At 46.1% G+C, this 14,708-nt stretch overlaps 11 non-coding genes across 11 annotated transcripts; 4 read left to right on the plus strand and 7 right to left on the minus strand.

The window, feature by feature from the left end:
* Window positions 1-3,168: 3,168 nt before the first annotated feature.
* LOC135016758 (U1 spliceosomal RNA) lies at window positions 3,169-3,331 on the minus strand. Its single transcript, XR_010214752.1, has one exon. It is a non-coding gene; the product is annotated as a U1 spliceosomal RNA (small nuclear RNA).
* Window positions 3,332-3,475: 144 nt separating this feature from the next.
* On the plus strand, window positions 3,476-3,591 carry LOC135016776 (U5 spliceosomal RNA). Its single transcript, XR_010214770.1, has one exon. It is a non-coding gene; the product is annotated as a U5 spliceosomal RNA (small nuclear RNA).
* A 270-nt stretch (window positions 3,592-3,861) lies between these two features.
* Window positions 3,862-3,977, plus strand: LOC135016792 (U5 spliceosomal RNA). The gene has a single exon (XR_010214786.1). It is a non-coding gene; the product is annotated as a U5 spliceosomal RNA (small nuclear RNA).
* A 286-nt stretch (window positions 3,978-4,263) lies between these two features.
* LOC135016767 (U5 spliceosomal RNA) lies at window positions 4,264-4,379 on the plus strand. Its single transcript, XR_010214761.1, has one exon. It is a non-coding gene; the product is annotated as a U5 spliceosomal RNA (small nuclear RNA).
* Window positions 4,380-4,654: 275 nt separating this feature from the next.
* LOC135016796 (U5 spliceosomal RNA) lies at window positions 4,655-4,770 on the plus strand. Its single transcript, XR_010214790.1, has one exon. It is a non-coding gene; the product is annotated as a U5 spliceosomal RNA (small nuclear RNA).
* Window positions 4,771-11,396: 6,626 nt separating this feature from the next.
* On the minus strand, window positions 11,397-11,560 carry LOC135016813 (U1 spliceosomal RNA). The gene has a single exon (XR_010214806.1). It is a non-coding gene; the product is annotated as a U1 spliceosomal RNA (small nuclear RNA).
* A 671-nt stretch (window positions 11,561-12,231) lies between these two features.
* LOC135016743 (U1 spliceosomal RNA) lies at window positions 12,232-12,394 on the minus strand. The gene has a single exon (XR_010214743.1). It is a non-coding gene; the product is annotated as a U1 spliceosomal RNA (small nuclear RNA).
* Window positions 12,395-12,546: 152 nt separating this feature from the next.
* LOC135016631 (U1 spliceosomal RNA) lies at window positions 12,547-12,710 on the minus strand. The gene has a single exon (XR_010214646.1). It is a non-coding gene; the product is annotated as a U1 spliceosomal RNA (small nuclear RNA).
* Window positions 12,711-13,378: 668 nt separating this feature from the next.
* Window positions 13,379-13,542, minus strand: LOC135016714 (U1 spliceosomal RNA). The gene has a single exon (XR_010214719.1). It is a non-coding gene; the product is annotated as a U1 spliceosomal RNA (small nuclear RNA).
* Window positions 13,543-13,694: 152 nt separating this feature from the next.
* Window positions 13,695-13,858, minus strand: LOC135016814 (U1 spliceosomal RNA). Its single transcript, XR_010214807.1, has one exon. It is a non-coding gene; the product is annotated as a U1 spliceosomal RNA (small nuclear RNA).
* Window positions 13,859-14,528: 670 nt separating this feature from the next.
* Window positions 14,529-14,691, minus strand: LOC135016722 (U1 spliceosomal RNA). The gene has a single exon (XR_010214727.1). It is a non-coding gene; the product is annotated as a U1 spliceosomal RNA (small nuclear RNA).
* Window positions 14,692-14,708: the final 17 nt, after the last annotated feature.

Below are 14,708 nucleotides of genomic sequence, written 5' to 3' on the forward strand. Positions count from 1 at the left end.
GCAAACTACAGGTGGTGCTGCAGGGCCCACACCCTTTTACTTGCCTTACAGAACAGCTCTGGAGCTGTTACAGTGCCCAGCTGCTGCAAGAAATCAGCTTGAATGCTTCAGGGGATGGGGCATGGCCAACATGAGCCCCACACCAAAGGAGGGTGGGGGTGTTTAATGAGAACTAGGGGTCATCCAAGCACTGCAAAAGGCCGCCATGCCCTGCACGCCCCTTTTCTCTTTTCATATGCAGATGAGGGTTCCAGCCAACTTTGGCCCACTGCTTGAATAACATCACTGTATGCAAATCCGTCTGCTGCAGACCTTCCCCCAGGAAGGCTTGTACTAGATGTTGCATATGGTTTGATATTTGATGGTGCTTCAGTATTAGGCAGCCTTCCACCCTCCCATGTTCATCTGAACAGATGTGGTCTCCCTGCAGTTGTTGTCCCCAGACGAGAGTTCCCTTGTGCTTCCTCAGTTGAATCTCCTTAACTTGACGGGGGAGGGGCTGCCCGAGCAGCCACCCTCCCCAGCCCTATCCCAACTCATACTTATTTTGCATATGAGATCTCTTGATCATGAAGATTGTTCTCACAGGGTGAGGTTCATCCATTATATTTTAAAATAGAAAGGTACAAATTACATATTTGAATTGCATTTATGTGCTGGATTCAAATGTCCCCCCCCCCCCTTCCTTTCTCAATTGTGCCCGTCAGCAGCTATTCTAAGGTTGCTGCCAATGGGTGTGACACATTAATTTCTTCTGTGGGGTACACTGGACTCCACAAGGATTCACATTGGGGTGTAGAGTAGGATCTTGATCTGAGGCACCAACCGGCTCAAAGCTTTTGACTGTTCCCAAGATGCTCAGTGCATTCTCCTCTATAACCCCGCTTCCATGAACAGGGAGCTCAGTTTGTAGTTGGTGCCTTCAGTAGCAGGCCACTTAACAGGGGCCTGCCTCAGGCAGCCTATTCTTAGCTATAAATTTTGACAAGAAAAGAAGAACTTGTTTTATGAGAATCTACAAGGGCTGCAGCAGGCTAGGTCTAATAGACATCTTTACTGCAGCTTCATCACTCCCAGCGGCGCTGTATACTCCCGTGCCCTGGTTGCTGGGTCACTGCAGCGGAGGGTCCGGTTTCATCCTAAGGTCAGTCACACACACACCACCCTTCCGGATCACGAGGCCGCTGATGAAGGGGAGCGTGGCCGTAGGGGGTGGACCGTGTGCGCACTGGCGTGGACACTGATTACTGGGCAGCCGCTCCACTAGCCACCAGGTACAGTTAAGGAGCACAGGTCTGGGGGTTTTTCTCCTATATTAACCCAATTTTGTACTGCCCGCAGCGCATTGTGATAGGTAATAGGGCCTGATTCAGGTTGGATTGCAATCACAATAAGCGATCCAACTGCAAAAATTGCTAAGAGCATACGCATGTGCCTGCATTTTCTGCGGCACCCCGCAGAGAATGCGATCGCCTCTGCCTGTCAATCGGGGCGGGGGGGGATAGGTGGGTCAGCAACACTCCATTTCCAAGTCAGGGATGGAGCGGTGCGGGGGCAAGGCTTCAAAATGGGGTCTGCAACGGAGTAGACACAGGGGGCGTGGTCACAGCGGCTGTATGACATCACATTCAGCCGCTGTGATCACAAAAATGGTGGCGGCTTCCTGCGCGCACATACAGTCTGCACCAGCAGGAGGCTACACCATTTTTTATGATCACGCTGAACTGCAGTGCGACTGCAATTACAGCATGGTCAAGAAGGGAGGCGTCATGCTGGGTGGCCATGCCCTTTCACTGTGCAGGAGCCAGCACCGCTCACACACTAGTCCCCGGGTGCAGCCCCCAACCCCCGGGACACCCGGAGCAACAAAATGTAGATTCAGGCCACCAGGCCACGCCCCTACCTATGAAACCATGCCTCCTTTTTACCATTGCGCTGCTTATCTGCGCGCACTGCATTACAATCTCCCTCGCCACCTCTCTGGGTGTCACCAGTGATAGTGACACCTCTGCCATGCTTGTAGCAGCTGGTCCTAAGATCTACGCCTCAAGCCCTGAGTGTTTGCCCTTGTGACTTGTTGATCATCATAGCGAAGCAGATGCTTACAGAAAACTGCAGGGGCTTAGATTGAAAATAAAAAAATTGATTGGTATAAGGTAGAGAGGAGCGGGTTCGGTTCTCCGAGAACCGAATTCCCCACGAACTCCACGTTGTTTACACTGGTCCGAGGCAGGCTCGGTTGTTCCCGCCTGACTCGCAAAACCTGAACAAGGGAAAATGTCATCATCCCGCTGTCGGATTCTCGCGAGATTCGGATTCCATATAAAGAGCTGCGCGTTGCCGCCATTTTTACTCGTGCATTGAAGAGAGAGCGGAATGGACGTGGCTATGTTCTCTCAGTGGAAATCTCAATATCAGTGCTCAGTATCAGTGGTTACTTATTGCTGCTCAGTAATACTAGTAGTGTGTCTCTCCTGCTCAGTGTCAGTTCTCAGTAGTATCCTCATCAGTGCTCAGTATCACTGCTCATTGTCTTGTGCTGCATTGTGGTGCTCAGCATACTACAGTACATTACTAATAGTCCAGTGCTGCATCTTGCTGCTCAGTGTCAGTTCTAGTATCCTCATCAGTGCTCACTATCACTGTTCATTGCATTTTGGTTTTCTGTATACTACAGTAACATAGTAATATAGTAACATATAGTAACATAGTTTTTGAGGTTGAATAGAGGCAAATTGCCCATCGTGTTCAACCTGTTTTAAGTTGTGATGATTCTACATACTTGCTGAATAATGTTTTATGACTAGTTAGCTACTATAACTCATGTTACCCCCGGATTAACCATGTTGATATTTTAAGTATTATAACCTTAGATAGCTTTTTCATTCAGAAATGTATCCATTCCTTTTTTAAATCCAATTACAGAGTCCGCCATTACCACCTTCCCTGGCAGGGAATTCCACATCCTGATTGCCCTAACAGTGAAGATCATAGTATCTCACCTGGCAGGTAAGTAGGAGTTGGGCTAGAGCTGTGGAGGATTGCTGCTCGGGCACCCCCTGTCAAGTGAAGGAGATCCAACTGAGGCAGCACAAGGGAACTCTCGAAAGAAGAACAAGGCTAGAGGAAGATCTGAGACAAAGAAATCTGACTTTTACCAGAGCTGACCAGAGGAAAGCACAAACACAGTCCCCCACTACCACAAATAATGCAGTCGAGTTTCCCACATTGGGGAAATCACAGGGGTCAGCATACCCAGAATGCAATGAATGAACCTCACCCTGGGAGAACAATCTTCATGACCATGGTATCTCCTATGCAAAATAAGTATGATTTGGGATAGGGCTGGGGAGGGCCACTGCTCAGGCACATCTCTGTCAAGTAAAGGAGATTCAACTGAGGCAGCACAAGGGAACTCTCATCTGGGGACAACAACTGCAGGGAGAACACATATTTTCAGATGAAAATCTTGGTCATGCTCTGGCTTCTCTTCAGAACGAACAAATCTTTCGCCTTTTACTAAAGATTTCCGTGGAGAGGAGCAAAACTGAGTTTTACCTCAATTTTTGCATGCCCCATCTTTTTGGATTTTCTTTTATCGGTTTAAAGATAGAATGAGTGTGCTTTAATGAAAGCTCATTTGCATAGAAATTACAGTAAATGTTTGTTTCTTTTCAAACAGAACTTTCTTGACCATGCTACTTGCTTGAAAGATCTGGGAGCACATGGAATACAGTACAAACCATGCTTATAGCAAGGAGAAGCCAGGTGAGAAATCTGCTTTCTTTCAAATTGGGCGCTCACTTTGATCTGAATGAGGACTGCTGGCATGGCACTCAGGCGACAGGTGGAATCTTGGTCATGCTCTGGTTTCTCTTCAGAATGAACAAATCTTTCGCCATTTATTAAAGATTTCCGTGGAGAGGAGCAAAACTGAGTTTTATCTCAATTTTTGCATGCCCCATATTATTGGGGTTTCTTTTATCAGTTTAAGGACAGAATGAGTGTGCTTTCTTGTTGGCTTTAATGTAAGTTTATTTGTATAACAATGACAGTAAATGTCTGTTTCTTTTCAAACAGAACTTTCTTGACCATGCTACTTGCTTGAAAGATCTGGGAGCACATGGAAAAGAGTACAAACCATGCTTATAGCAAGGGGAAGCCTGGTGAGAAATCTGCTTTCTTTCTTTCAAATTGGGTGCTCACTTTGAGCTGAATGAGGACTGCTGGCATGGCACTCAGGCGACAGGTGGAATCTTGGTCATGCTCTGGTTTCTCTTCAGAACGAACAAATCTTTCGCCTTTTACTAAAGATTTCCGTGGAGAGGAGCAAAACTGAGTTTTATCTCAAATTTTGCATTCCCCATCTTATTGGGGTTTTATTTTATCTGTTTAAAGATAGAACGAGTGTGCTTTAATGTAAGCTCATTTGCATAGAAATGACAGTAAATGTTTGTTTCTTTTCAAACAGAACTTTCTTGACTATACTAATTGCTTGAAAGATCTGGGAACACATGGAAAAGAGTACAAACCATGTTTATAGCTAGGGGAAGCCTGGTGAGAAATCTGCTATCTTTCTTTCAAATTGGGTGCTCACTTTGAGCTCAATGAGAACTGCTGGCATGGCACTCAGGCGACAGGTGGAATCTTGGTCATGCTCTGGTTTCTCTTCAGAACTAACAAATATTTCGCCTTTTATTAAAGATTTCCGTGGAGAGGAGCAAAACTGAGTTTTATCTCAATTTTTGCATGCCCCATATTATTGGGGTTTCTTTTATCAGTTTAAAGACAGAACGAGTGTGCTTTCTTGTTAGCTTTAATGTAAGTTGCCATAGATGCAGTGAAACACACGTGTAGGGCACGGCGTGTCCGCGTGTATTTGACTCATGTGAAATGTTATAAAACAAAAATATATGATTATGATGTTAGCTGTTAGTCTCCACTAATAGGGAATAGAAGCTGAGCTATAAGAAAGGAATACACTAGATATGATGTCACTTAGCAGATACAATGTCTAAAGTGCATACAGATAGCTACTAATAACTCTTGATAAGAAAGTATATCAGTGTGGGTATATTTATATGATGGGATATTGGGACTAGTGAATATATATCACTCCTGCTGTCCAGATTGGCAATAACCAGACAATTATGATAAGAGTAGAGATGTCACATGGGCTGCTATAGATATTAATTTAATGCTGTATGTGTCATTTGTTACAAATGGATACATTTTCTATGAGTCAGCCTAGCAGCTGCATGTTCTAACAGAACACTATCCTCACACAGAATCTGCTAACCTTGAGATAACTAAATGACAGTGTGTAACAGTCTCTTTACTATAAGACTGTTACAAAGTAATATATATATTTGAAGTCAGTCTAGCAGCTGTGTGTTCCAGCAGTTTATAAGACAAAGAAAATCTCCTATTGTGGAATCTAGACACATGGGACTGCTGGCCTGTGTCATACTATTTCTATGTAATACCAGTAACATGTATATAACTGTTACATAATTGTTACAAATGGATAAATCTTTGAGTCAGCCTAGCAGCTGCATGTCCTAACAGGACACCATAAATCCTTTACAGTGTAACAAATTGATTGGTAACACTTAAAGGCTGGAGAGCAGTTATATGCCTTACTAGCATACTCAATATACCACATTATTACACCAGTTACCACGATTATTGACAGCGCATTTGATATATTATATTACCCTCACACTGAGTCTGTTTACCTTTAGATAACTAAGTGACCGAATATGTAACAGTTTCTCTATCATAAGACTGTTACAAAGTGAGATAGATATATTTGGAAGTCAGTCAAACAGCTGTGTGTTTCAGCGGTTTATAAGAAAATTCCTCATTGTGGAATCTGGACCACTAAGGGTTATTATATATATAGCACATGGAATTGCCACATCTCCCTATATGATAATTTCATTACACTGTAACATAATAAGAATTAACTCTTTAACAGTGTAAATAGAGAGTAATGAATCTCTGACACATGGAATATATTATTTCTTAGATGAATTGGATAAACCATTATGACAGACACTTTGCTTCCTAATAAGAATTGAGGTGGCTATACCTCTAAGGAAAGCATTATTGCCTACGCCTAGATCAGATTAAATAAGATCTGGCTGAATATATGAAGGAAGGTTGCTATTTATATGAGAATTGGAATTGCTATATTCCTTAAGGCAACCCCACCGATTGATATATGTTGTCAATTAAGTATATCTGAACGGCTATATCTGGACCAGATTTAATAAGATCTGGCTGATTATATGAAGGAGGGCTGCTATTTATATTGGAATTGCCATATTCCTTAAGGCAACCGCACCTGTTGGTATATCTCGCCAATTAACTATATCTAAACAGCTAAATTAAAGCTATTCATCATTTTTTTAGTTTGGATATTAATAAATATGATCTTTCCATGATGCATAGAGATTTCCCTATCAAGTGATTCCTTATCCGATATAGAAAGCTATCCCCCTGTGGTATTGAATTTAGGAATATAGTCTTAGGGGACACAGAGAAATAAGTGATCCCCATCTACCTAAGCACCCCACAAATTGGAGGTTAGCTTACCGGTTATACTCAATCACCCCCACAAATTCGCCAATGGGGATGGCTTCCCGGGAGGTAACCCCTATTGAGTGAAGGGAGTATATAGGATACGACCCAGTGGTACCTGACGACATAGATACTAACAGCTATTTAATAACATTACGCTAGAAAGTGATTATTAGCAACATATATATCTATATAAACAACCCCGCCAGGGTTGTGCCTTCAAAAATAATCACACACGGACACGCTTTTTAAACCTTTTTTTCACATCTCTTTATTCTTCTTATGCACATGTATGTTAGTTCTGTGATTTTAACCTTTATGTTTCACTGCAGTTTGGGATAATAATATTAATATTTATCCAATTTTAATACATACTTAATAAAGGTTATATTTTATGATTCATTCATTCTGTCCAGTGCGTCAACAGTGCAGATTTCTTCTTGTTTTTTCTCCCAAATTCTATAACAATGACAGTAAATGTTGTTTCTTTTCAAACAGAACTTTCTTGACCATGCTACTTGCTTGAAAGATCTGGGAGCACATGGAAAACAGTACAAACCATGCAGTATCACAAGAGCCTTTATTTGATCTTTCATGAAGATAAAGCAGAATTGAGGACACGTCAACAATTTCTGCCGAAGGTGGTTCATCTTTCCACATGGTGCCTTTGGCCACTGACACCTTCGTTGAGTCAAAGTCTCTGGCTGTGGTCAGAACTTTGAAAATTTATGTCACCAGAACGGTTCAGATTAGGAAAACAGAGGCTCTGTTTGTCCTGTATGCTCCCAACAGGATTGGGTGTCCTGCTTCCATGTAGACCATTATGCGCTGGATCTGTGGTAAGATTCAGCATGCTCATTCCATGGCAGGATTGCCGTTACTGAATTAGGTGAAGACCCATTCTACTAGAAAGGTGGGTTCATCCTGGGCAGCTGGTCGGGGAGTCTCGGCATTGCAACTTTGCCGAGCAGCTATTTAGTAAACACTTTTGCTAAGTTTTACAAGTTTGATACCTTGGCTGATGATAACCTCAAGTTGGGTCATTCGGTGCTGCAGAGTCGTACGCACTCTCCCACCCGTTCAAGAGCTTTGGTATAACCCCATGGTTCTTAATGTGACCCCAGCATCCTCTAGGTCGTATGAGAAAATAGGATTTTAATACCTACCGGTAAATCCTTTTCTCTTAGTCCGTAGAGGATGCTGGGTACCCGTCCCAGTCCATACTGTGTCTGCAGTTATTACTTGTGGTTATACACATGTTATGTTATGGTTCTGGTCAGCTTTTTGCTGCAATTGTTCATGCCGTTGGCTTGTGTTCTGTTGAATGCCACGTTCTGCGGCATGCTTAAGGTGTGAGCTGGTAAGATGCTCACCTTAGTTTAACAATAAATCCTTTCCTCGAAATGTCCGTCTCCCTGGGCACAGTTCCTATAACTGGAGTCTGGAGGAGGGGCATAGAGGGAGGAGCCAGTTCACACCCTTTGAAAGTCTTAAAGTGCCCATGTCTCTTGCGGATCCCGTCTATACCCCATGGTTCTTAATGTGACCCCAGCATCCTCTACGGACTAAGAGAAAAGGATGCCCTTGCGCACTATCCTGACTTCTCCTCCCGTCTGCTTACTTTGTGCCTTCCAACGCACAATGCGAACTACAGGTGGTGCTGCAGGGCCCACACCCTTTTACTTGCCTTACAGAACAGCTCTGGAGCTGTTACAGTGCCCAGCTGCTGCAAGAAATCAGCTTGAATGCTTCAGGGGATGGGGCATGGCCAACATGAGCCCCACACCAAAGGAGGGTGGGGGTGTTTAATGCGAACTAGGGGTCATCCAAGCACCGCAAAAGGCCGCCATGCCCTGCATGCCCCTTTTCTCTTTTCATATGCAGATGAGGGTTCCAGCCAACTTTGGCCCACATCTTGGATGACATCACCGTATGCAAATCCGTCTTCTGCAGACCTTCCCCCAGGAATGCTTGTACTAGTTGTTGCATATGGTTTGATATTTGATGGTGCTTCAATATTAGGCAGCCTTCCACCCTCCCATGTTCATCTGAACAGATGTGGTCTCCCTGCAGTTGTTGTCCCCAGACGAGAGTTCCCTTGTGCGTCCTCAGTTGAATCTCCTTAACTTGACGGGGGAGGGGCTGCCCGAGCAGCCACCCTCCCCAGCCCTATCCCAACTCATACTTATTTTGCATATGAGATCTCTTGATCATGAAGATTGTTCTCACAGGGTGAGGTTCATCCATTATATTTTAAAATAGGAAGGTACAAATTACATATTTGAATTGCATCTATGTGCTGGATTCAAATGTCCCCCCCCCCCTTCCTTTCTCAATTGTGCCCGTCAGCAGCTATTCTAAGGTTGCTGCCAATGGGTGTGACACATTAATTTCTTCTGTGGGGTACACTGGACTCCACAAGGATTCACATTGGGGTGTAGAGTAGGATCTTGATCTGAGGCACCAACCGGCTCAAAGCTTTTGACTGTTCCCAAGATGCTCAGCGCATCCTCCTCTATAACCCCGCTTCCATGAACAGGGAGCTCAGTTTGTAGTTGGTGCCTTCAGTAGCAGGCCACTTAACAGGGGCCTGCCTCAGGCAGCCTATTCTTAGCTATTAATTTTGACAAGAAAAGAAGAACTTGTTTTATGAGAATCTACAAGGGCTGCAGCAGGCTAGGTCTAATAGACATCTTTACTGCAGCTTCATCACTCCCAGCGGCGCTGTATACTCCCGTGCCCTGGTTGCTGGGTCACTGCAGCGGAGGCTCCAGTTTCTTCCTAAGGTCAGTCACACACACACCGCCCTTCCGGATCACGAGGCCGCTGATGAAGGGGAGCGTGGCCGTAGGGGGTGGACCGTGTGCGCACTGGCGTGGACACTGATTACTGGGCAGCCGCTCCACTAGCCACCAGGTACAGTTAAGGAGCACAGGTCTGGGAGTTTTACTCCTATATTAACCCAATTTTGTACTGCCCGCAGCGCATTGTGATAGGTAATAGGGCCTGATTCAGGTTGGAATGCAATCACAATAAGCGATCCAACTGCAAAAATTGCTAACAGCATACGCATGTGCCTGCATTTTCTGCGGCACCCCGCAGAGAATGCGATCGCCTCTGCCTGTCAATCGGGGCGGGGGGGCGAGAGGGGGGTCAGCAACACTCCATTTCCAAGTCAGGGATGGAGCGGTGCGGGGGCAAGGCTTCAAAATGGGGTCTGCAACGGAGGAGACACAGGGGGCGTGGTCACAGCGGCTGTATGACATCACATTCAGCCGCTGTGATCACAAAAATGGTGGCGGCTTCCTGCGCGCACATACAGTCTGCACCAGCAGGAGGCTACACCATTTTTTATGATCACGCTGAACTGCAGTGCGACTGCAATTACAGCATGGTCAAGAATGGAGGCGTCATGCTGGGTGGCCATGCCCTGTCACTGTGCAGGAGCCAGCACCGCACACACACTAGTCCCCGGGTGCAGCCCCCAACCCCCGGGACACCCGGAGCAACAAAATGTAGATTCAGGCCACCAGGCCACGCCCCTACCTATGAAACCATGCCTCCTTTTTACCATTGCGCTGCTTATCTGCGCGCACTGCATTACAATCTCCTTCGCCACCTCTCTGGGTGTCACCAGTGATAGTGACACCTCTGCCATGCTTGTAGCAGCTGGTCCTAAGATCTACGCCTCAAGCCCTGAGTGTTTGCCCTTGTGACTTGTTGATCATCATAGCGAAGCAGATGCTTACAGAAAACTGCAGGGGCTTAGATTGAAAATAAAAAAATTGATGGGTATAAGGTAGAGAGGAGCGGGTTCGGTTCTCCGAGAACCGAATTCCCGACGAACTCCACGTGGTTTACACTGGTCCGAGGCAGGCTCGGTTGTTCCCGCCTGACTCGGAAAACCTGAACAAGGGAAAATGTCATCATCCCGCTGTCGGATTCTCTCGAGATTCGGATTCCATATAAAGAGCTGCGCGTTGCCGCCATTTTTACTCGTGCATTGAAGAGAGAGCGGAGAGGACGTGGCTATGTTCTCTCAGTGGAAATCTCAATATCAGTGCTCAGTATCAGTGGTTACTTATTGCTGCTCAGTAATACTAGTAGTGTGTCTCTCCTGCTCAGTGTCAGTTCTCAGTAGTATCCTCATCAGTGCTCAGTATCACTGCTCATTGTCTTGTGCTGCATTGTGGTGCTCAGCATACTACAGTACATTACTAATAGTCCAGTGCTGCATCTTGCTGCTCAGTGTCAGTTCTAGTATCCTCATCAGTGCTCACTATCACTGCTCATTACATTGTGGTGTTCTGTATACTACAGTAACATAGTAATATAGTAACATATAGTAACATAGTTTTTGAGGTTGAATAGAGGCAAATTGCCCATCGTGTTCAACCTGTTTTAAGTTGTGATGATTCTACATACTTGCTGAATAATGTTTTATGACTAGTTAGCTACTATAACTCATGTTACCCCCGGATTAACCATGTTGATATTTTAAGTATTATAACATTGGATAGCTTTTTCATTCAGAAATGTATCCATTCCTTTTTTAAATCCAATTACAGAGTCCGCCATTACCACCTTCCCTGGCAGGGAATTCCACATCCTGATTGCCCTAACAGTGAACATCATAGTATCTCACCTGGCAGGTAAGTAGGAGTTGGGCTAGAGCTGTGGAGGATTGCTGCTCGGGCACCCCCTGTCAAGTGAAGGAGATCCAACTGAGGCAGCACAAGGGAACTCTCGAAAGAAGAACAAGGCTAGAGGAAGATCTGAGACAAAGAAATCTGACTTTTACCAGAGCTGACCAGAGGAAAGCACAAACGCAGTCCCCCACAACCACAAATAATGCAGTCGAGTTTCCCACATTTGGGGAAATCACAGGGGTCAGCATACCCAGAGTGCAATGAATGAACCTCACCCTGGGAGAACAATCTTCATGACCATGGTATCTCCTATGCAAAATAAGTATGATTTGGGATAGGGCTGGGGAGGGCCGCTGCTCAGGCACATCTCTGTCAAGTAAAGGAGATTCAACTGAGGCAACACAAGGGAACTCTCATCTGGGGACAACAACTGCAGGGAGAACACATATTTTCAGATGAACATGGGAGGGCAGAAGGCTGCCTAACACTGAAGCACCCCCAAACAACAAACCAAATGCAACTACTAGTGCAAGCATTCCTGGGGGAAGGCCTGCAGCAGATGGATTTGCATATGGTGATGTCATCCAAGCAGTGGGTCAAAGTTGGCTTCAACCCTCGTCTGCATATGAAAAAAAAAAAGGGGTGTGCAGGGCATGGCGGCCTTTTGCGGCGCTTGGATGACCCCTAGTTTGCATTAAACACCTCCACCTTCCTTCGGTGTGGGGCTCATGTTGGCTATGCCCCAGCCCCTGAAGCATTCAAGCTGATTTCTTGCAGCAGCTGGGCACTGTAACAGCTCCAGAGCTGCTCTGTAAAGCAAGTAAAAGGGTGTGGGCCCTGCAGCACTACCTGTAGTTTGCATTGTGCGTTGGAAGGCACAAAGTAAGCAGACGGGAGAAGTCAGGATAGTGCACAAGGGCATAGAAGGGAGCGGCTCAAGAAAAGAGAAGTGGAAACAGACAGCAAACTAGGCTGGAGAGAGACCTGAGACAAAGAGATCTGAATTATACGAGAGCCGACCAGAGGAAACACAAATTATGTAATCAAGTGTCCCACATTTGGGAATATCGTAGGAGCAGCACACCCAGAGTGCATTGGGTGAGCCTTGCCCTGGGAGAAACACCTTCCTGATCATAGTATCTCACCTGGCAGGTAAGTAGGAGTTGGGCTAGAGCTGGGGAGGGTCGCTGTTCGGGCACCCCCCTGTCAAGTGAAGGAGATCCAACTGAGGCAGCACAAGGAAACTCTCGAAAAAAGAACAAGGCTAGAGGAAGATCTGAGACAAAGAAATCTGACTTTTACCAGAGCTGACCAGAGGAAAGCACAAACACAGTCCCCCACTACCACAAATAATGCAGTCGAGTTTCCCACATTTGGGGAAATGACAGGGGTCAGCATACCCAGAATGCAATGAATGAACCTCACCCTGGGAGAACAATCTTCATGACAATGGTATCTCCTATGCAAAATAAGTATGATTTGGGATAGGGCTGGGGAGGGCCGCTGCTCAGGCACATCTCTGTCAAGTAAAGGAGATTCAACTGAGGCAGCACAAGGGAACTCTCATCTGGGGACAACAACTGCAGGGAGAACACATATTTTCAGATGAACATGGGAGAGCAGAAGGCTGCCTAATACTGAAGCACCCCCAAACAACAAACCAAATGCAACAACTAGTACAAGCATTCCTGGGAAAAGGTCTGCAGAAGACGGATTTGCATACGGTGATGTCATCCAAGCAGTGGGCCAAAGTTGGCTGGAACCCTCATCTGCATATGAAAAGAGAAAAGGGGTATGCAGGGCATGGCGGCCTTTTGCGGCGCTTGGATGACCCTTAGTTCGCATTAAACACCTCCACCCTCCGTCGGTGTGGGGCTCATGTTGGCTATGCCCCAGCCCCTGAAGCATTCAAGCTGATTTCTTGCAGCAGCTGGGCACTGTAACAGCTCCAGAGCTGCTCTGTAAGGCAAGTAAAAGGGTGTTGGCCCTGCAGCACTACCTGTAGTTTGCATTGTGCGTTGGAAGGCACAAAGTAAGCAGACAGGAGAAGTCAGGAGAGTGCACAAGGGCAAGGGCAGGGGCTCAAGAAAAGAGAAGTGGAAACAGACAGCAAACTAGGCTGGAGAGAGACCTGAGACAAAGAGATCTGAATTATACGAGTAGCCAACCAGAGGAAACACAAATTATGTAGTCAAGTGTCCCACATTTGGGGAAATCGTAGGAGCAGCACACCCAGAGTGCAATGGGTGAGCCTTGCCCTGGGAGAAGCACCTTCCTGATCATAGTATCTCACCTGGCAGGTAAGTAGGAGTTGGGCTAGAGCTGGGGAGGGTCGCTGCTCGGGCACCCCCCTGTCAAGTGAAGGAAATCCAACTGAGGCAGCACAAGGAAACTCTCAAAAAAAGAACAAGGCTAGAGGAAGATCTGAGACAAAGAAATCTGACTTTTACCAGAGCTGACCAGAGGAAAGCACAAACACAGTCCCCCACTACCACAAATAATGCAGTCGAGTTTCCCACATTTGGGGAAATCACAGGGGTCAGCATACCCAGAATGCAATGAATGAACCTCACCCTGGAAGAACAATCTTCATGACCATGGTATCTCCTATGCAAAATAAGTATGATTTGGGATAGGGCTGGGGAGGGCCGCTGCTCAGGCACATCTCTGTCAAGTAAAGGAGATTCAACTGAGGCAGCACAAGAGAACTCTCATCTGGGGACAACAACTGCAGGGAGAACACATATTTTCAGATGAACATGGGAGAGCAGAAGGCTGCCTAATACTGAAGCACCCCAAACAACAAACCAAATGCAACAACTAGTACAAGCATTCCTGGGGGAAGGTCTGCAGAAGACGTATTTGCATACGGTGATGTCATCCAAGCAGTGGGCCAAAGTTGGCTGGAACCCTCATCTGCATATGAAAAGAGAAAAGGGGTATGCAGGGCATGGCGGCCTTTTGCGGCGCTTGGATGACCCTTAGTTCGCATTAAACACCTCCACCCTCCGTCGGTGTGGGGCTCATGTTGGCTATGCCCCAGCCCCTGAAGCATTCAAGCTGATTTCTTGCAGCAGCTGGGCACTGTAACAGCTCCAGAGCTGCTCTGAAAGGCAAGTAAAAGGGTGTGGGCCCTGCAGCACTACCTGTAGTTTGCATTGTGCGTTGGAAGGCACAAAGTAAGCAGACAGGAGAAGTCAGGAGAGTGCACAAGGGCATAGAAGGCAGCGGCTCAAGAAAAGAGAAGTGGAAACAGACAGCAAACTAGGCTGGAGAGAGACCTGAGACAAAGAGATCTGAATTATACGAGAGCCGACCAGGGGAAACACAAATTATGCAGTCAAGTTTCCCACATTTGGGGAAATCGCAGGAGCAGCACACCCAGAGTGCAATGGGTGAGCCTTGCCCTGGGAGAAGCACCTTCATGATCATAGTATCTCACCTGGCAGTTATGTAGGAGTTGGGCTAGAGCTG

This window comes from Pseudophryne corroboree, unplaced genomic scaffold (genome assembly GCF_028390025.1).
Source record: "Pseudophryne corroboree isolate aPseCor3 unplaced genomic scaffold, aPseCor3.hap2 scaffold_302, whole genome shotgun sequence".
Lineage (NCBI taxonomy): Eukaryota > Metazoa > Chordata > Amphibia > Anura > Myobatrachidae > Pseudophryne > Pseudophryne corroboree.